General features: G+C 35.5%; 1 protein-coding gene across 3 annotated transcripts in view; it reads left to right on the plus strand.

The window, feature by feature from the left end:
- The first annotated feature begins 697 nt into the window (after positions 1–697).
- Positions 698–20985, plus strand: part of LOC106670465 (zinc finger protein 608) — a 122711-nt gene continuing 102423 nt past the window's right edge. For 2 of the 3 annotated variants that reach the window (XR_001341082.2, XM_014400847.2), the window contains exon 1: positions 699–940. The gene's annotated coding sequence lies outside the window, so the exon portion shown is untranslated. Of the gene's footprint in view, positions 941–20985 lie in introns of all 3 variants that reach the window. The other variant, XM_014400849.2, reaches the window with a different exon arrangement.

A 20985-nucleotide genomic window follows, 5' to 3' on the forward strand; every position in this document is an offset into this window, starting at 1 on the left:
GCACTCGATAATTTCTATTTATCTTGCAACTGGTTATAAAATGAAAAAAAAAATGAAAATTGAACAAAATGTGCAAAATTATATACTTTTTAAACCCCAGTACTCAGTTAGACGATAAATTGAAATTACCGAGTTCTGAAGGAAAATTTTTATTTCTGATGGAGTTTTCAGTTTCTGGTATATTTTTTAAAAATATTTTTTAATGGAAATGACTTTCAAATATGTGAAAAAATGGGGCATTAGATTTGAAAAGTCAACCAGCCGATTCTACAAGAAACATTTTTGGAACCATACTTAGTTAAGCCATCAAATAGTCCACTTAAAAATGAAAGGCCCATATCTTTTATAAAAACTAACAAAGTATATTACATGTCCGTACGTTTCTCGGGTGCAATCATTGTAAAAGTTCGTCTGTTTATTTTAACATACAAAAATAAATAAATAACTAAATGAGTTTGTGGTGTTGCAAATCTAATTTTTGGTCATTGAGAGCCATTAAGCTTTAATGTTTGGAAATACCAGAATTTTTCTATTTATTTTTTCACTTGCTCTCAAGTAGGTAGCAAGGCAATTTTCCTGAACGATGTACCACCAGTTGTACTTTTTTTAAATTTAATTTTGCTGCTTGTTTTGAAGTGTGAAAAACTCATCACTGCAGACTTCGTCGGCCTCTGTGCTTCCGAGAAAATATTGAAGAGGCTAGGACCGAGGTGGTAGACGCGCAGGTACGCATGCCGAACCGCCTCGAGGGAGGGGATGACGAGCTTTTCGACGCTTCCCAGCTCCGACGCCAGCCCGAGCCTCAGTCTAACATTAGCTATGGTGAAGTGACTGTGTGCAATTCACTTTTACTGGAAAAAGTACACAACACTAAAGGTTTTTCTTCTTTTAAAACAAGGACTATAACAATTGAAAAGAACAGTTTCCAGGATTCTAATCGGTGAGTATATTTTTATGTTTTATTTACGCGTATTTCGTTTTTCTAGTAACGTACATCCCACTCTTGTGTATATGAAGTGTGCTTGTGCATGCGTGTGAGCGTTTATAAATGTAAATAAATAAACAGTTTGTTTTTAAAAATTTACTATTGTTGTTTTCATGAGGTGATGCTTAAGTTTTTATCTGTTTTTACTTTAAAATCGCTTTCTTCTGAGATTATTTTTTACTTGATGTACATGTACAAGATTTTTTTTGTTCGTCGTGAAATTCCTTCAGTACCCGGGTGGATTTTTAGTCCCTTACTTGTGAGTTTCGAGATCCGGTCGGGCTTTGGCGGATCGAAGAACTTTTGAAAATTAATCCCACCCAGGTTTTGGGGAAAAAACAAAATGGTGGGGCCCAGAAATTGAGCCGGATGACAGTTTCGTCTCCTCTTTTCTCGGCGTGCACGCCTTTCACTCGAACGAAGACAGTTTCGTCGGAACGTTTCTTCCGAGTCGCTTTTCATCGCGGCTGTCGACGGCATCCTTTTTCTCAGCCTCCTCGCCCGTCCGGCCCCCCGTCCGCGTTGCCGACTCGCGCGTTAAGGCTCTCCGTCCCTCTGTGGCCCAAGACAATAGGAAAAAAAAAACAACAAAGGGGCGGTAAAAGAGTAAAGGGGCCGACGATACGGACGACGACAGATTTCCTCCCGGTGTAGGATGGATAAACGAATAAAAGCCGGACCCCCCTCTCCTACACACGAGTTACAACTTGTCTGAAGAGCTGCGTTTTTTTTCGAAAATGTAAAAATAATACTGTTTAGATAGAAACAAAAACAAAAAATGACAAGGCGTCACCGTCTCGCCCACGGTCGTAGCAGTAAAAACAAAAACAGTAAATTTAAACCTAAACAGGACAAGGTCTAAATGTTTAAATAAAACAAAAAACCTTATTAAAATGATAAAAAGTAAATTTAAAAAAATGAAAAACACTGAGTGAAGTGTCTAAAATAATTGTTATGTGGGTTGGTAGGGTGGGGGTTCTGTAGTGGAAGGGGGAAATTGGCTGATGGTGAGGGGGCCGGGGTGGTGATGATGGTGCGGGCGGACGGGGGGCGGCCGGACCGTGACGATCTTAGCCCCTCGGTTGAGCGTGATACCCCTAGACTTCGAACGCCGCTCGAAAATAAAAACCCCACTTCATTTACGCTTTTTCTCATTTTTCGAGAGAAAAAAAAAGGTCTCAGGCCTCTTCACTTTTATTTTTCGATTGAGTCACATTGGCCGCCTCTACCTCACCCGCCGCCCCCGGCCGTGTTTTTTTTTATTTTCTTTTTAACACTTTGGTCACGTTAAAGATGGAAGGCAGAGCAACGTGGTTAAACTTCTTTGGATACAAAATGTCTTATGGTTTGCCCAAATGAAGTTTTCTTTTCCTTTGCAGATTCTCTACTTCGGGGGGCGCTTTTAATTTAACTACGCGCCTTGAAAATTCGATAATAATCTGTACCGTTGCCCATTTGAATTTTCAATAGATTCACTTTTTCCCAAACAATCCATAAGTTTGAAAAAATAAATTATTAAGCCTAAAAAGCGGATCGAAACCATCTTTCCTTTTAGATGGGCTCAAAATTAAATATTTCCCGTCAGATTGACGGCGTGGATTGATGAATTCCTAATTTTATTATATATCGATTGCTGTCGCAGTTTTGATTTGAGGCGTCCTCCTGTAGACCGATTCTTTTTTGTCAGTGCGTCGAAGGTCGTTGAATAATTATTATTGTTCAATTAATAATACAGGCTTTATTTATATTGAGATATTGCTAACAGACACTGTAGTTTTGTGAGGAAATTATTTCTATCACTTTTATAATTGAAAAATCTTAAAGTAGGTTTTTTTCTGGAGTATTGCACACTTTATAGTAAGATTTTAGGCTTGGAATCCCCCCTCCCACTACATTTTTTTCTGTTCAGATCAACGGACAATCGTAATAATTAACACATCTGGCCAGACAAGCGTGAATAGGCGGACCAGAACTGTTCCCAGCTCGGCTGACAGCAGAGCGTTGAGCATAAACTCACATTCAAGTTTAATTTATTAGCCTAGGTCATTGTTCAGTTGGAATATAAAGAAATTTTGAGGCGTGCGTTGCTCGATGAATTTTTTAAATTTTCTTTCTTTTAGTATGTTTGAATGTTTAAGAATTTCGAGGGTTTAAGTTGATTTCTGGACGTGACATTTTACTAACAAAACTTGAAGTAGAAAGATTTTTGTGGAAAGGGGGCGTTGTGGCCGCAACGGTTTAGGCGTTGGCGCGGCGCTCATCGCTGTTAGGTTAAGGTTCCGAGTTGAAATGCAGTGGCCCAAAATTTAATTGTATAAAATGTGCAAATTTGTCTTGATTTTTTTTTATTCTTAACTTTAAGCAACAAGAAACAGTTACACTCTAAATTGAAATTGGGAGTTCTGAAGGAAAACGTAAGTATCCTCACAGAACGAATCTATGAATTTTTGGTACTGGTACCATTTTTTTTAAGAATGGAAAATACACAAAATGTATGAAAAAATTCGTAATTAAAAATTCATAGATTCGTTTTGGTGACATTGAAGTGTTCCTTCAGAACTCATATGATTTCAATTTATCCTGGCCCTGCATTCCAACTCGATATACTTATAAATGGGCTTTTTTTTAATAAATTAACAAGGGCACACCGAGATGTTTATATAACGAGGCACGTAGTAGAAATGCCCTCGTAAAAAAAGTAATAAAAAAAGACACTGGTGTTCATTTTATTGATCAGAAATAACGTAATTGAGCAGTACGCAAGTAATAGTTGTTGAGTGTCAATTTTTTTTCCGAATCGACTTCGAAAATGATATTATTCAGGTCGGAAGAGCGTGTGCTTTGCAGTCGTGCCGTTGAAATACGGTTGTTTGTTATCTCTGCAAACGGAATTTAATCGTTTCGATAAGAACTCCTTTTTTTTTATATATTTTTTTTAATAAATAAGCAAGATAGAACTGGTAAAAATGAAAGCTTAATTTCAATTTATTTTCAATCTCAATGGTACATAATAAGATATTGCCGACATGCTATATTTGATTCGAATTAGATGCAAACCAATATGAATAGTGGACAATCCCCCCCCCCCAAAAAAAAAAAAAAAAAAAAAAAAAATCGTTCCAAGCTGTATCTTATCAACATGTAAAATGTAAGCAAAATGTAAAAATAAAAAATTATTTTAAGTCCCTCCAGAACGAAGTAAAAACAGGAATGGGACATGTCTCAAAAATCAATACAAATCGACACTTGAAAGGTCTTCTAATTTTTTTTCTTTCTCAGTAATTAAGTAGGTTGGTTTTACATATTGTATTTTTATATGAGTGGGGTAAATGAGTTTTTATCTATTTTTGATTAATATTTGGACAAAAATGAAAGTTCTACTTCATTTTATATTTAGTTTCAATTTCAATAGATACTCGATAGAAGAGATACATTTGATTCTATTGGGTTGTCCGGAAAATAATGCAGGATTTTGGTATTAAACAAAAAAAAAGAAACTAGTTACTTTAAAGCAATGTTCTTTAATCAAAATAATTTCCCATACTCTCAATACATTTCTCCCAACGTGTTGGTAACTTATTAATTCCGTCTGAGTAGAATTCAGAATTTTTAGAATTGATAAAGTCAATAAATGCATTTTCCAGTTCCGTTTGATTTTTGAATATTATGTGTTGTAAGTAGTGGTCCAGGTGTCTAAAAAAATGGTAGTCAGTAGGCGAGAGGTCCGGAGAGTAGGGTGGGTGAGGCAAAGTTTCATAGCCAAGCTCCAATAATTTTTGTGACGTTACACGTGACACATGTGGTCGAGCGTTGTCATGCAACAAAATGGGCCCTTTCCGATTGACCAAAGAGGGCTTCATTACTGCCAATTTCTGATGCATGGTATTAATTTGGTTACAGTATGATTCAGCATTGATGGTTTCGCCAGGATTTAAGAAGCTGTAGTGTATTAAACCAAATGAAGCCCACCATACCGTAACCATTACCTTTTTTTGATGAGTTGGGGGCTTTGGAAAATGTATTGGAGCTTCTCCTTTGTCGAGCCACTGTCCAGAACGTCTAGTGTTATCGTAGAGAATCCACTTTTCGTCACATGTAACAATTCTGGCCAGAAATGGGTCATTTTTGTTTCGACAAAGAAGTGATGCACAAACATCAAAGCGCTGATTTTTTTGGCGATCGTTTAATGAGTGTGGAACCCAATTTTCGAGTTTTTTACTTTGTCGTTTTACTGACTTTGAGTTGCTCTGCAAGTTCTCGAACAGTTGTTTTGGGGTTTTCTTCCACCACTGATCGCAGAACATCATCATTAAGAGAGGAAGGCCTTCCACGACCTTCTTCATCTTCAAGGCTGAAATCTCCCTCCCGAAATTTTTTAAACCACCTTTGCACAGTGCACTCATTAACACAACCCTCGCCCCAGACTTGGTTAATGTTTCTAGCCGTTTGGGCTCCGCTTCGGCCGAGTTTAAACTCGTAAAAGAAAATCGTACGAAATTCTCGCTTTGACATTATAAGGATGACTGAATTATTTCCAAGTAGCGGAATGCTACAGAGGTAAACAAACAATATCATTTGGAAGAGGATTAATAAGTGTTGACATTCATACAAATGAGTAATCCTGTAAACGTAAACAGAATATTTTATATAGATTTTTTTTAATGAAAACTTAAAATCCTGCATTATTTTCCGGACAACCCAATAATTTGATGCAAAAAATATAGAACGTGGACAGTGTTTTTTTTTTATTACCTTGAACTACTAATCGACACAAGGTGGATCTTATCAAAATATAAAATGTTTTTGGGCGTACAAAAAAGTATTTTAAGTCCCTACACCCGAAGTAAAAAAAAGAAAGACATGTCTCAAAAATCAATGCAAATCGAAACTTGACAGGTCTTCTAATTTTTTCTCTCTCTTACATAATGTATTTTCATTTGAGTGGGGCAAACGAGTTTTATCTATTTTTGATAATATTTGTGAATGAGATTAATCGTTTTTTTAAAAATATATATTCGTACTTCCCTTATTGGTCGTACTGTTTAAATTATTTTTTTATACACGCGCCTAATGTAAATTTGTACGTACAGGTTAAATTATAATTTTTGTACATTAACGGCTGAAATGTTAATCTTGTAATACCATATTATGTAAAATGGTCTTGTTTAAATTGTCTTTTATTGTTGATTTATATGCAAAGGAAAAATAGAAATAGATGGATTTTTTTAAAAACATTATAAGCTCTCCAAACCCTTAACCCAACCCCTTTGGAACTGGTATAGATAAACGATGAAGAAGTTACAGGGACTCATCTTTCAATCTGTATAAAATTAAATACTTCATAAAAATATTTTAAATAAGGCATTCCATATATGTAATAATTACTTAAGACGTTGGTAAGAAATTTAACGACGAAAGAAAAATTGCTGTTTAATAATGAGCATATATCCGCTCTCGTTTTGCCCCCTTTCTAAAACTCCAACTTCCCTTGGTGTGTAAATAATAGGGTGGTATTGATTTTTTTTTTTTTTTAGTTGTACGGTGGTCCAAATAAAAATCTCCATTGTTTCATATTTTGGAAGGAAATTTAAAAAAAATTTCATCCACAAACGGTGTGACGGTGTAAAGTCGATTTGTGGCCAGTTTTGAAATTAATGAGGGCTCGAAAAACGAGCAGATGTGTGCCGTGGCAAACAAGGCGCTGAACCGACGACCGCAGGCTGGCAGCCTCTCCCCCCTTTTAACGAATTGCAACCCCCCGATCCATTTCGAATCGCAGGAAGGGTTGAGACAATCGACACTTGAAATTTTTTACATCGTTCCTAGATAGGACACGAGATAAAAAAAATTGCCCTCGCAAAAATTACAAACCAATAGGATCGAGGATGTGCTCGGATTTTCCTTGTTTCAAAATTTGGACTAGTTTTTTTTCAAAGATTTATCATCGAGGTTGCGATAGGTCGCTGATGCCGATATTTTTTTTAAATTCCAATCTGCGCAGTCATTGTGAAATCGAATTGGTGACGGATTTAGTCAACATTACATCTCTCGTTTTAAATGAATCACTAAAAAAAGTAGGCCGAGGGAACCATAAAATTTCTAACGTTTTTGAGTAATATTTTCGTGGAACAAAAAACGTGGTTTGGGTGATTTCAAACATTTTCAACGATATTATACATGATTTTTATATTAAATCCTTCAGACTTGATTTTTATTTTAACTCTTTCAGTCTTCTTCTTAATATTTAGTCGAGCATCAACAGAAAATGCGTTTGGAAAAGTCGTATCAACCAAACCGAGTGGAAGTGACATCCAAGAAAAAAATTTAGCCTAAGGACACGTAGTCGTTTTCGCACTCGCGCACCTTTCTGTTTTCTTAAACAAAATTCTTAGTAATTGCACACTACCTTCTGGTCAACCTTTCCGTTCAGTACCGATTGAAAATATAGAACTTTCATTATTTGTTGCATACTTCCGTGTTTTGTCTCAAGCATGTTTACGTCTTGAGACTATCCTATAAAATATTTGGTCTTTTATTTTCCTTTTTTATCCTCTGAGTTGTGGCAGCTAGTCATTCCTTGGACCATACTCTTTTTCTTTTGCTTTTCATTTTTATCCTTTTGAGTTAAGGCAGCAACAAAAAGCCCATTCCTTGTTCCATACTCTTGCTTTCCACCGATTGAGAATATAGAACTTCCATTGTTTGTTGCATATAACCGTGTTGTGTCTCAAGCATATTTACATCTTCGGACTATCCTTCTATAAAATATCTCGTCCATACTCTTCTTTTGTTACTTTTCATTTTTATTCTCTGAGTTAAGGCAGCTACAGCCATTCCTTGGTCCATACTCTTCTTTTGCTTTTCATTTCTACCCTCTGAATTAAGGCAGCGACAAAAAAGACATTCCTTGTTCCATACTCTTATTTTGCTTTCCTTTTTTATCCTCTGAATTGAGGCATTTACAGCCATTCCTTCGTCCATACTCTTCTTTTTTCTGCTCACTTTTATATTCTTTGAGTTTTTTGAAAATAATTATTTTCTTTTGTTATCCATGCGACACCAACACAGACAACAGTTATAACTAACACGACTCATTACGAACAACTGAACCGTGCGTCTCATTTTACAAATAAGCCTTTAAACAAGTATTGGCTTTTTTTTAAATTTTGCAATAAATTTTTTTTATACCGTTAATGGATGTGTCAGCGTACACTTCCCGTATTAAATGTCTTCATGTTTATACTTTTGTATTAATATATAATTCAGTTTTAAAACTCTTGTCAGCGGTAAATTCATTTTCTCGATTATCGGCTTACACCACCGAGAATCATTCTGTCAAGAATAGAAGATTTGTTTAGAGATAAAGTATTTCGATGATAAACAAATCCACCGTGTAATTTGTCTTATCCGTCGATGATAACGAAACCGGTTCGCAAAACCAGTTTCAAAATTACTAATATATTTTAATTTAAAAAGTCTACGGAGTTTTTCAATTGAATTATTTACTTTTATTGTATATTGCTACGTAACTAACTATTTCATTTTTCAACTTTTAGCCAGCTCAGGCACTAGGCAGGTAGATATGCTGATTTCTGTACACTGCTCAAGGTTTTCCATGATAATTTAACGTGATTTTATTCTCTCTAATAAAATGTTATAATAACATCAATATTAATTAATCAACACTGTTCTCAGTAATTGAACTAAGCGGGCTAAAGGAAAAATAGTGACTGGAGTGAAACAGTGGGCAAAGTAGTCACTAGTAAAAACTTTTTGTATATATAATACGGTTTACAATTCGTTTTTTTTCCTTTCATATAAAATGTTGAGCTACTGAACGAAAAGTGTCGTTGCGTGCACAATAAACGATCTGGCCGTATTTCATGCGGTCGAGGAAGTCATTCGTCATGGAAACTGGGGACCTATTCCACCCAATTTCAGGCAAATTGACCTCCCCGTGTCGGTACGTGTGTGAAAACTTTTTTTCATTTTGGAAAATTCTTTCCGTTTGGGCCCAAATACGATATATGAAATAACAAAGTGAGGTGTGATGTAAAGAGTCAAAAAGATTCAACGTTCATGTGCGCCAATTGAGAGTGGATTTAGTTTTGGACCAAGGGTGAAACGGGCGTACGAAGAGGTCGGCTGGTGGCAACTCAGTTCGTTCATAAATCATCCGGAGGTAAATAGAAACATCTGGCAATCGAGTGGGGCTGGGACTTGGGCGAGGGGACGGTTTCTGGTCAAAAGGAAAAATAATGGAACAATCGACAGGTAGAAAGAAGAATTTAATTGAAGCATCGTGTAACATTTCTTCATTATTAATTACACTATGTTTTTATTGCTGCAAAAGCGTAGTTTTCAAATTGTTTATTCTTCAAATCGAAAACTGCGGTTTTCCTGAGTGAAGATGAATCCAAGCAATCAAAAATTCGAAAGTATTGGTTTTGACGTATTTACATAATGAAATTTCATCTCAAGTTTTGAAATTTATAGCTCTACAAGAATGTAGCGACGATTATAATCCCAAAGCCTACGTAATCTTATAAGCAAGTTATAAGTTGCTTATTTATGTGGAAGTCGGGGGAACATAACGAAGCGCGGACAAGTGCAGTAGCTGGCCCAGGGAGTGTATTATCCTTTAACGGGAAATACGACTTCGCATAATCATCGTGGCCAAATTTCATCTCAAAAGAGGGAATTGTTCGATTCGGTAGACGCGTCCAGAGTTGTTAGCTCCATATTCGATCTCCCCTGGCCTCTCCGGTCCATTTATCGTTGTGCTTTCCGGCAGGACGGAAAATGTCGACATCGGCGGACATCCTACGACAAACGGTGAAATTCTCATGCCGAAACACGCAGCGAGAACAAACGGACCAGGACGGATAAAAGGATCCCTCTTACTTCAGAATTATGGATAATTTTTATTTTTTACATTGAAGTAGCTACTGCTGATCAACTTCAACAGAAAGGCTACTGGACATTTCTTACTTAATGAGCTAATTGGACGAGTCAGCGCCCCTCTCAGTCAGATATGCACTTATTTAAAAACTTGAAATTCAATTATTATCTTACTTTTATGCTATTTGTACATATTGGTCTGCTGATAGTTTTTAAACTAATACAATCAACAAAACTTTTAACCCTTTCTTACGATTGATGAGTTTTTATGCAGGCAAATGATTCCTTACATTTCTGGTTGAAAGTACTCTACAAAAATCATCAAAAACAGCAATTTATTATAGACAACAAGGATTAGGAAAATTGTCTTATTTTTTTCACAAAGTTTTATCTCGAAAATTTAGGGCGGCGCAATGTTGTTCATAATGTTTTTCTGCTCGTATATTGGCAACACTGAGTTTTTCTTTACACTGCTTGTCATCAACCACACTTTGATTCTCCTTCCGTGGTTCGGCAAAAATGTCGCCTTTTTGTGTTTTTCCGTTAACTCAGCAAAAGGGGAGAAGAGAGTGAAAAAATTGAGACACCCTGATGATGACGAAATGCCGAACGCGTCAGACAGACCAACACAGCCAACATGATCAAAACAGACCAAAATGATCGATAAGAAGGTCCGAAGTATTCGTGGGTCGCGTCTATTGGTACACATTTCAGTTGTTTTCTAAAGTCCAGTACATTAGGCAAAACGAACTTATAAAATGATCGATAAGAACCAAGTTACAGGTTCATCATCCCGTCTACACAGAATTCTTACAAAGAAAAAAAAAATCAATTTTTCATGTAGGATAGAAAGCCTGGATTTCATGGCACGATTTTTTTCGTCCGGTCCTTTCCACATATGCTTTTTTCTTTGCTTAGCCAATTTTTGTTGCTTGGTTCTGGGAGAATTAAAACTCTAGGAAGACCGAATACGAGATGCACAATTAATGAGACAATTACAGAATAAAGCTACAATACTTATCAAAACGTTGCGTAATAACAATGAAATTCTTTAGAATAAGGAAGAATATTCTTGTGAGACTCGCATACGTCAATTATTTATTGAATTGACCCTATTTACTTTATTTTATGAACAGTAAATTAGATTAATTACGTATGAAATATAAAATAGGATAAATTATATTTGTGCGATAGTTGAATTTTTCTTACTTTGGTGTGAAAATTAACTTTTGTTTCGAATAGAAGCCCCACCTCAAAAGAAAATTAGTTTTCCAAAATCAGACTTAATTACGTTTAAGAGTTTCCTGAACATTTTCAACCGTATAAGTCGCAAAGAAAAGGCTATTCATTTTTTTCTTTTTCTAAATTTTCGTGTATTTACAGGATTCTAAATAAATACTATGAACAGCGTTTTTCTCTTATGCAACATTTAATTTTGTTTTTCATGTACATGGCCAATATGACTTTTTTCATTGTAAAAATTCCAACAAGGCTCTCTTTTATAATAATAGAGGATGGCGTTTTAAAGATTTGTTGAATTTTTTTTGCCGTTGCTCTTGATTTGATAAATGGTTTTTAGATAAAACCACCAGTTGTGGGTTTTATTTAAATCATTTAACGTGAAAGGGAATTTATTTTAATTGCACTGAAGAAATGTTATAAATCCTCTTTAATGTACGAACTGTTTAACTGGGCCCAAACTGGTTAAATTACAGAAGCGAAAGTTTTTTCTTGTTTTATAATCATAGTCTCATACCACGGTCTGTCAGCAAAGTTAATGTCGAGTCATTTGCGTCCACGGACAAACCCAGGGAACGTTAATATTGGAATAAAGAGGAAATAAACTTTTTATTATCTTAACATTTCATCCTTATACATTACATATACTTGTCTGCGTTTTTCTCCAGAATTTCCAGGTAATTTATTTTTGATGACAAAGCTTTCTCGGGGCGTCGGTGGCAGCAACGGTTTAGGCGTTGAAACGGCGCTCATCACTGTAAGGTAAAGGTCCTGGGTTCGAATCCAGCGGCCCTGCATTCGAACCTTACATACTCACAAATGGGCATTTTTTCAAAAACACCGGCACCCCGAGGGTTGATATAACATCTGCTGTTGCGAACTCTCGTAAAAAGAAAAAAAAAACAGCTTTCTCAGAGATTTCAATTTTATATTTCCAATAGCATACAGGGTGTCTCGCGAACAGACGTCAGTATTTCAGAGGATTATACTACAAGTCAAATTGGACTAAAAAGTCCCTGTTGTCCGAAGTCTGATCCTCAATTGTATTCGAGATATTTCACTTTTCTGGTGACACTTAACTCTTTCAACTTTATCCCACAAAGTCTTTCTTGGACTGACTGACATCTTTTCCTTTTTAGAAGCTTTTTCGTTGTTTTTTTTCTTATTTTCAATTTTGTACCAATCAGTCTTTTTTTTGTTTACTTCTCACTTACTTACATTATGTTTCAATACATAATGTATTGAATGTAATTGTAATGTAATTGTATTATTGTAATGCAAAAGCAAACAATAAAGACTCTTTGGTACAAAATTGAACATAACAAAACAAGCTTTAAAAAATTAAATATCCAATTTCTTGAATAAAGAAGGGCTGACATCGTTTCCCGACAAATTTGATGATTCAATTTAATTTTTTCATGCTTTGTAGCTGGATTCAATTTTTTGCTTTGTATCATTTACTTTTATTATTTTGTAAATAGAAGTTTCAAGAATCATTATTTTTATACCGTTTGTAACCGAAACAGATTTTTTAGCAATTAAATGTTAATTTTACATTGGTAGTAATTCACCTTTGAGAAATTAAGTAGATAATTTTAAAGCTCATTTGTACCGGGCAACTTTTCTATAAGCTCCATATTTGTCAGTATTTACAGAACCGAGAAAATCTTATTTAAACTTTATTCAAGAACTTTGCAAACTCGTAGAAGTTTATGATCCGAGTAATTTTGTACTTTGTTTGCTTAAGGTTCCATTAAAAATTGAATAATCTAATAATGTTTTCAATGCTCTTTACATTCGTGTAATCAAATTTACAACAGGATCAACATTTTATGAGATTTCGCGGGACTTTATGGAATAATGTGAAAGCTCAAAGCAGCCAGAAATGTGAAATATCTTGGCTACAGTTAAGAATCAGACTTTGAACAATAGGGAGTTTTTAGTCCAGTTGGACACGTTGGATAACCTCCTAAATTATGAACAGCTGTTCGCGGAACACCCTGTATATATCTGATGTTTTATCATGTTTTTTGCCTTCGTTTTATTCTTGATTAATAATATATTTTTCTTATCTTCAGTCGAATTAACGTTTCGATAATTTATTTTTTGCGAGTGCACCTATTTTTTTAAACGATTAAAACTAAATGCGTGAAGGTTTTATCTTGTGTTAATTATAGCACGGGTCAGAAGATGGAAAGAAACATCGTTCATATCTGTTTGAAAGTTTTCTAAACACATTTTACGTATTATCCTGCCAAATGACTCCTTAAGGGATTCGTGGGCATGGAATGGACTAATTATTCGTGAAGGTTGTGAAGTTCCTGACCTCATTTTCGTAAACAGTGGCCCATTCTTCGCGAACCTATTCCAGGTCAGATGAATGCGACAAACGTCCAACACCCCTCCAACCAATCCCACCTGGTTCCTATCGGGAGAACGCGGCTGAATATTTGATGACATCATGGATGCTGTTAGTCAAATATTTACCGGGTGATTAGCAACGGGAACTTTTTATCCCTGTGCATTCAAAGGGATATTTTTCTATGAAAACAGCTATGTACAAGCGTGAACGTTCCCATTAATGCCTTTCCATACCATAACCGATTGATTTCGAAACGGATGCGACTCAAGGGAGTGTTTTGAATGAACTCCACTCCTACCCACTTAGTCCGGAGGATAGACAGAGCACATCTGCGAAGGGAACAACTTCACACTGATAAAAGTTCATCGTTGTGTTTCTATTGTGGGTTGATGAACCTGTAATGTGGTCGTTACTGATCATCAGTGTCTGAATATCCTTGCTGTGTTGGTCTGCCAGACGCGTTTCAGAATTTCACCATCATCAGTGTTGGGTTTACATATACGTAGGCATTTTGGTTTCTATAAACTATTCTGAAATTCGTCAAATTGGTGCTTTATCAACCGACAGTCGTCCGTCTATGTCATCCAAGCAGCAAGGACTTAATTTTTCCTACATAAATTTCAAAACACTTTCCTTACACATATCATATCACTTTATTTAAACTTAAAACTTGAAAAGCATGCTGCAATGTTAGGTTTAAACGAATTTTCTTAGCAGAGAACTCCGAAAATTCAACTAGCAAGGATTTTTTCGCTTCACCCATTTACTTTTTCGCCTGTAGCGAGCCCATTATTGGACACTTTCCCTAGTTTTCCCTCGTTGACCAAAACGGCCTGGATTGGTTCAAAGTGCAAACTTTCACATTTTAGTCTCCTCTATAATTCCTAATATAGAATTGTCTATTTTTAATCAGTTTTCTCTGACCTACAGTTAATCAACTTTTTTTCCAACTCTTTTTCACGCCACTCTAGTGTCAAGACCATAATTTTTGTTCCCATCTGAACCTGAAACCCCTCTTTAACGAACAGGAAAGAAAGACGTGTTTTTGTCCGTTATTGAGGGGTGCTGCATAGAAAATTGATTGTTTAAAAATAAATGTTATGCTCTACATAATACGTGACATTTTATATATTTCAACGAGGTTTTTCTACAATAGGATATATAGGACGGACCTAGGATATTTAGGTTTTCCTTGAGACTCGGTAATTTCAGTTTATCGTATAACGAACTGTTATTTAAGATTAAGGTTAACAAAACAAACAAAATTTTCAGTTTTATTAAATTAAATTGTCTATTTTCTCCTTTTTTTATCCAGTTACATGATAACTTGAAATTACCGCGTTCTGAAGGAAAAGTTCATTATGTCCAGAACGATTCGATGATTTTTTTACACATTTTGAAAGTCCTTTCCATTCTAAAAAAGTGATGCCAGAAACTCAAAAATTCATTTTTCCAATTTATCAAGAAGCGAGTTCAAATGATGAAGCTGGTTCAACTTTGAACCGCCGTCACGCAGGGGTCAGTACACGCCATTATTTCACGTGTTTTTTGTTTATTTTTTATTTTTATAAGTTCCCTTCCTCCTCACATACCCTGTTCTTTGTTCATTTGAACACATTTTGGTAATCGACTTATCGAAACTATATGAACAAATGCACAAAAAAACCTTGTTCACTTTAACCCACGTTTGATGGCTGTTCATTCAAAGTTGAACCAGGTTCTTCATTTGAACTCTGTTCATGATAAATTTAAAAAGACGACACCAAATTTGAGTTGAACTCGGTTCACTGAACTGATCTGAGTTTAACTAAACTTGGTGCAACGGTCCTACGGTTCACTGCCGTTCTAGCGAGACGAGTTACTCTGACGGTGATTGAAGGCTGTGTCCGCAACCTTATGGAGGGGTTCCTTTATTTAAAATATGTAGAAAATAGAGAAAAAAATATATAGAAATCATTTCTGTCGTGGAATGCAAAAATTGTCCCTTAAGAGCCCGTTGCACCATTCACGGTTTAAACTGGGTTCACTGGCATTTCGTTGATAATTTGAGCCAAGTTGAGACACGCCTTATAACAGGCATTTCACTCTTATTCTGCAGACACTTCGCAAAGAACCTTCAGAATATAGGGAAATATCATTTCATGTCTTGCCTTCCTTCTATATTGCTTATCTGTTCATCTCGTTCCGTTGGTTGCTCAAGTTTAATTCACACATTCTTATACATATTTGAATAACTGCAGATTGTCGTTTCCGATGATTTTGGTCTGCTTATCTGTTGATTATGGGAAATGGGAAACAAGCCAGGTTCACCTCGCATACATCAAGATGAAATCTGACAATTTACGCTTACAAATTGCAACTATCTTCACAAAACATAAAATCCAATTACAATTCGTAGCCAATCGGGGTATTGTACCAAACATGGTGATAGTCCGTACCCGTCCGACCTTTTTTCTCCTTGTTCCCTAGATGAGGGTTCAACGTTGTACCTGGGGCGAGATCTGTATCTGTCGGCCGCCGGAGGGTCGTCAAATCCTTTAGAGCTTAATAACCGCAGAAGTCCCTCCTCAGATGAATATGAAGGATGGAGGGGAGCTTGTAGTAACGTGTTGTCCCTCGTCTTTTTTCTTTTTCCCCCCTTCATTCCGGTCTAGTCGATATAAGGAAACTCAGAAGACCTGGTACGTTGAGCTTAAAACGGGCAAAATATAAATAAGGTAATATCCAACTGAACCAGTTCCTTACTGTTAGGCCGTCTCTATAGGAACTTCACAGATTACTGTTTTATTGCCCTTGTAGTCCGTCAGTCCACGATACACGGAAAATTGGTGCTTAGGCCGCTCATCGGCCTCTGGTCCTTTGAAGGTGTTTACGCTTTCGAAAGTCGAACGTCCGTTTAAAAATACCCCAAGCGCCTTGCCTTCAGGGAGAAATTCCAAAGCGGTCGTTGTGAGCGCCATTTGATCAATTTTTTTTCGAAATGAAATAATTTTTATGTTAACAAATGTTCTTGACAAGTTCACTACTTTTTATCGTTTAATTAGAATTAGTATTTTTTGTAAATGTAATTTTAAGTATATGCAAATCACAACGGCAATTTCGACTGTTCGGAAATTCCTCGATACAATCAATTTGTTTTTAAGTTAATAAATTGTCTTATATCATCGAAATGTAGCTGTTTCTAGTCAAATTAACCCTTTTTAATTTCAAACTAAATTTTTAAACTTCAAATTAAGCCTTTTTAATTTCAATTTATTAGCGTGAATGTGTAGTGTCAGAGGCCCGATGGCGGAATATTGAGTACCCCATCATCCCACAATTAATTTAGTTACATAACAGTTTAAAAGAATGATGGAGAATACCCAGTACTCTACTACCCTAACTGAGTACGCCCCCCCCCTTACACTACCCTAGTGAGTGCGCGAATGGGTTTGGATTTAGCAAGTGATTGCGTTGGGGCTGAAATGACTTAGTTGTTGGTAGCCCCGGAGTCCAACCTCGGCGGCTGAATGGTTAAGATCTGGGGTCTCATATAAAACTGCCAACACCCAAGGTGAGTGATTGTCGAGACTTGCCGGCAATTTATTGAAAATTACATAAGCTGGAATTACTGGTGGATTGAAAGAAGCGATAGGCTCAACTCTGTACAGTGTGTGCTGATTTGTGCTTATATAAATAATTAAAAATAAGTAATTCAAGATTCATTTGCTTTTATATTTAATTTTATATAACCTTTTAATATTAATTGTAATTACTTTTCATATGGTCTTCGAATATATCGCTGTATCATACCATTTTTTAAAAAGTTTTTTTAATTTTTAAAGAAATGGTTAATTTGACGAAAAAAATTAACATGAACTCACGTTGAAATGGTGAACTAGGCGTACCTGTTGTTGGACGTGTACCATGAAGGGATTTAAATCCCCCTACCAGTTTTGACCACTTCTCTAGGATTACATAATCCCTAAAATCGAGGGGACCCTCATTTATCGAATTTCCGAAACGCAATATAACAACCTTCTTTACGCATAGATCGGTCCATTGGAAAAATATTACACAGATAAAAAATCGTAAATTTTTTCGGATTGAAGTTTCTATGTTTGGTTGATTGTAATTGGCTCTGCTTTTACAAAATTAACGTTAAGGAAGGGTAGAAAAGAAAACAAATTTGCGGAATGACGCGATCCCGATTGAAAGAAACTGAATCTCACCCTCGATTTTTGTATTAATGACGGATTGGATCGAAGTAAGGAGAAGAAATAAAGTAATTATTATACCTCTTTTCGAGTAAATGAGCCCAAAGGAGTCCAGTAATTAAACCACGCCGTTCCAGACAAATTGAGTAAGATTTAATTTTAATTCCTGAGTCTTTTGTTCCTCCTTCGACCTTCCATCGACTACGTTGTAACGGTTCGAAGAACCTAATAGATAAGTTGGTTAATTTTCTTAAGTGGATTACCGAAATAATCTGGTGAAATTTAAGTACCCTTATAAATAAACTATAGATGAAATGCTTTTCGTTTAAAATTAATTATATATATGATTATTGTGTGATTATAGTGATTATTAAATTACTTTTAGAATAGGGTAATTCTAGTGTTAACGAACAACAAAATTGTAACTACATAATTATATTTTTTTAAATTAATTTTTCAAAGATTGTCTCACCACTGGAGAGTAATTTCTTGAGAGTTGACCACTCGCCAGATATGAAAATATTCGTTTCCGTAACGGTTTGAAAAAAGGCATTGTTTCAGTTCATACCTTGTATTGTTGGTAATAAGGATTAAAAGTGATAAAGTTGTTTAACGCTTCGGTTGAAAAATTAATAAATAAAAACTGACCCTCTCTTATTGTGTTTGTGTTTTTATTTTTGTTACAAATACATATTTAAAGGGTTAAAGCTAAGTTTGTCGTTTTGATAAACGAGGCGATTGTTATTCTATCTATATTGATAACGGATACATACGCTTTCCCTCCTTGCAGCTGAGAATGTTTTCTCAGCGTCGAACCCCGAACATCGTCAATAAAATCTTGCAAAGGTCGGCACGTTTCTCTATATATTATACACCTAATGAGCAAAGGATCGTGACATAAATGTAAAAAATAAAGCGTGACGGCATAAATTGGATTCCAGAGTAGGATATACCTCTCACCGTGAATGTAAATAGGTCTATTGCGAATGTCTGGAAGCCGACGGTTCTCGTTTAATTATCGCAACTGATTTTATCTCTTTGAAATCTTAAGGCCGGAAAATTCGTCTTCACTGAAGCGGCTTTAACCCTATACCTTCACTGCAAGTAAGCTTTTTTATAATTGCTGAATTTTGATGCAAATGAATCCTTACATATTAAATATTCCATCAAAATCATAATTTCTATATATATAGGCTGAATACAAGGCTTTTTAGACATTAAAAGGGCACTATACTGGTACATTCGTAACCCTGAGTTGTACAAATACGTCATCATAACCTATTCTCTAACTCCAAAGTGTCTCATTACCACTAGATTTTGTTTTTATAATTACTGTGTTTTAACTGTTTAAATATGGACATAGCCAGTTGATCCATTTGAATGATTCTTTGCGTGAATTAATAAAATTTCCTCATATTTTATCTCGTGAATTTAGGAAGACCCAGGATGTTCATACTGTGTTTCTGCTCATATGTTGGTAACACTGAGTTGTACAAATACGTCAACATAACATGGCTGTTCACCGCTGGGGGTTGTTTCTTCTATAATTCCTGTGTTTTCAAGCAGGAACATATAAATATTTTATAAAAAGTAGCAAAACACTGATTTCTTTTAAACTGGGCTGAATACAAGGCGTTTTTACTGACACTGCCTGTTGTCATTGATGCACTTGGTCGTGGCGTTGAATTAGCAAAATGTTCATAATTTAAAAAAAAAATCTTTTTTGGCTTATCGGAAAATGTGTTAGGAAAAGAAAACCGTTTTATTCCTAAAAACGGTTTTAAAAAAAGTTAAAATTTAAAGCCAGTCGGGTTGTTCTGAAATCGTCAATTGTCAAATGCTGTGCTGGTTTCCTTCCTTTTATAGGTAAAGTATGTGTAATCTCTTTTGAGGGAAAATGGCCCTGAACATCCTCTTTAGCTTGTAAGATTAATGCATTTTGAATGTACCTACAATATTTGCCCCGTTTTGGAAAAATTATATAATTTGAAACAAGGCTTCTCCTCAGATGAGCTGAAAAAGGGGAAAATCTTAGAGCCCAGACACTTGAACAACACAGACAGTCTTGACGTCAATGCCGTTTTTTAGTACATTTCTTTTTTAGACCAATTCTAAACAAGACTCGTTCAAAGCGCTTAAATTCACCGTTTTATTCCCTTTAAAGTTAATCAAGATCAAAAATGAAAATCAATTGTTTTTTTAATTTTCTGTTGTAATAGTTCTGAATGTCAAGCGTTTTTTCGAACAATACGCCGTTTTCTCTTCGCGATCAAATTTTTTTTTGCAAGTCCTTGATTTGTTTAATAATATTAAAATTGTGCAATACCCCGACCAGATGGTTGATCTCACAAGATTTCGACGGATATGGTTGGCTGAGAGGTAGGAGTCGAGGTGCAACGATTTTTACCAGTCACAAATATGCCAAATGTTGCCTTGTCACGGTGTACAACTCGACTTTTGTCATATTTTTGCCAAGTGAATCCTAGTTGGAAATCACGTGTGTGATGAAATTCGGTTGAATGTAGTATTCAACATTTAATGCTTAACCAATCCCACCAATGTCATATATCTGTTTGTTGCAGAATATTTTTCCTGGGTGTTTTTTGTCTTAATATATTCACTGCGGATTTTCAGATTTTTTTTGGAGAGAGAGAGAGAGAGAGAGAGAGAGAGAGAGAGAGAGAGAGAGAGAGAGAGAGAGANAAGTGCTTCAAATCTTTTCTCTTAAAAAATCAAAAAAGCCCGTACAAAAATTCAGCAACATCTCTAAACTGGCGTAAAATTGGTAATTGTAATTACAAAGAGATTATTTGTTATATTTGTGATGAACCCGTAATCTGCTCGTTTAAGAGATTTTGGTCCACCTGTCCTTGCTGTTTTATACTGTTAACGACCTAACTTAAAAAAAATCTGTATCACTCAGTTTTTCTTTATCCGTTAAAATGAGTTTTTGTCCAATATCTACGGAGCATACTGTAATATTTCTTTTTTCCTATTGACATAAAAGTCACGTGCTAAGGATCCAGAAAAGACGGTTCATTTTTGTTCTTAAAGTTTTACATGAATCGTGAAAAAAATACAAACCTCTTTTTCTAAGGCAATCCTAAAATGTAAATGTTCAATTTAGCAAGTAAAGCATTAATATTATTAGAATTTACTCGCAAACCAGGGATAAAAAACTGAACCATTTCTGAACTCTTCAAAAGAATGTACGGACGGTCGAATATTTATTTAAATTCACTAATTTCGTGGTCCGCTTGACCAATTAAATCATTACAATTAATTAAGGTTTTTAGTTGAGA

Source organism: Cimex lectularius, unplaced genomic scaffold (genome assembly GCF_000648675.2).
Source record: "Cimex lectularius strain Harlan isolate CLEC.00 unplaced genomic scaffold, Clec_2.1 scaffold31, whole genome shotgun sequence".
Lineage (NCBI taxonomy): Eukaryota > Metazoa > Arthropoda > Insecta > Hemiptera > Cimicidae > Cimex > Cimex lectularius.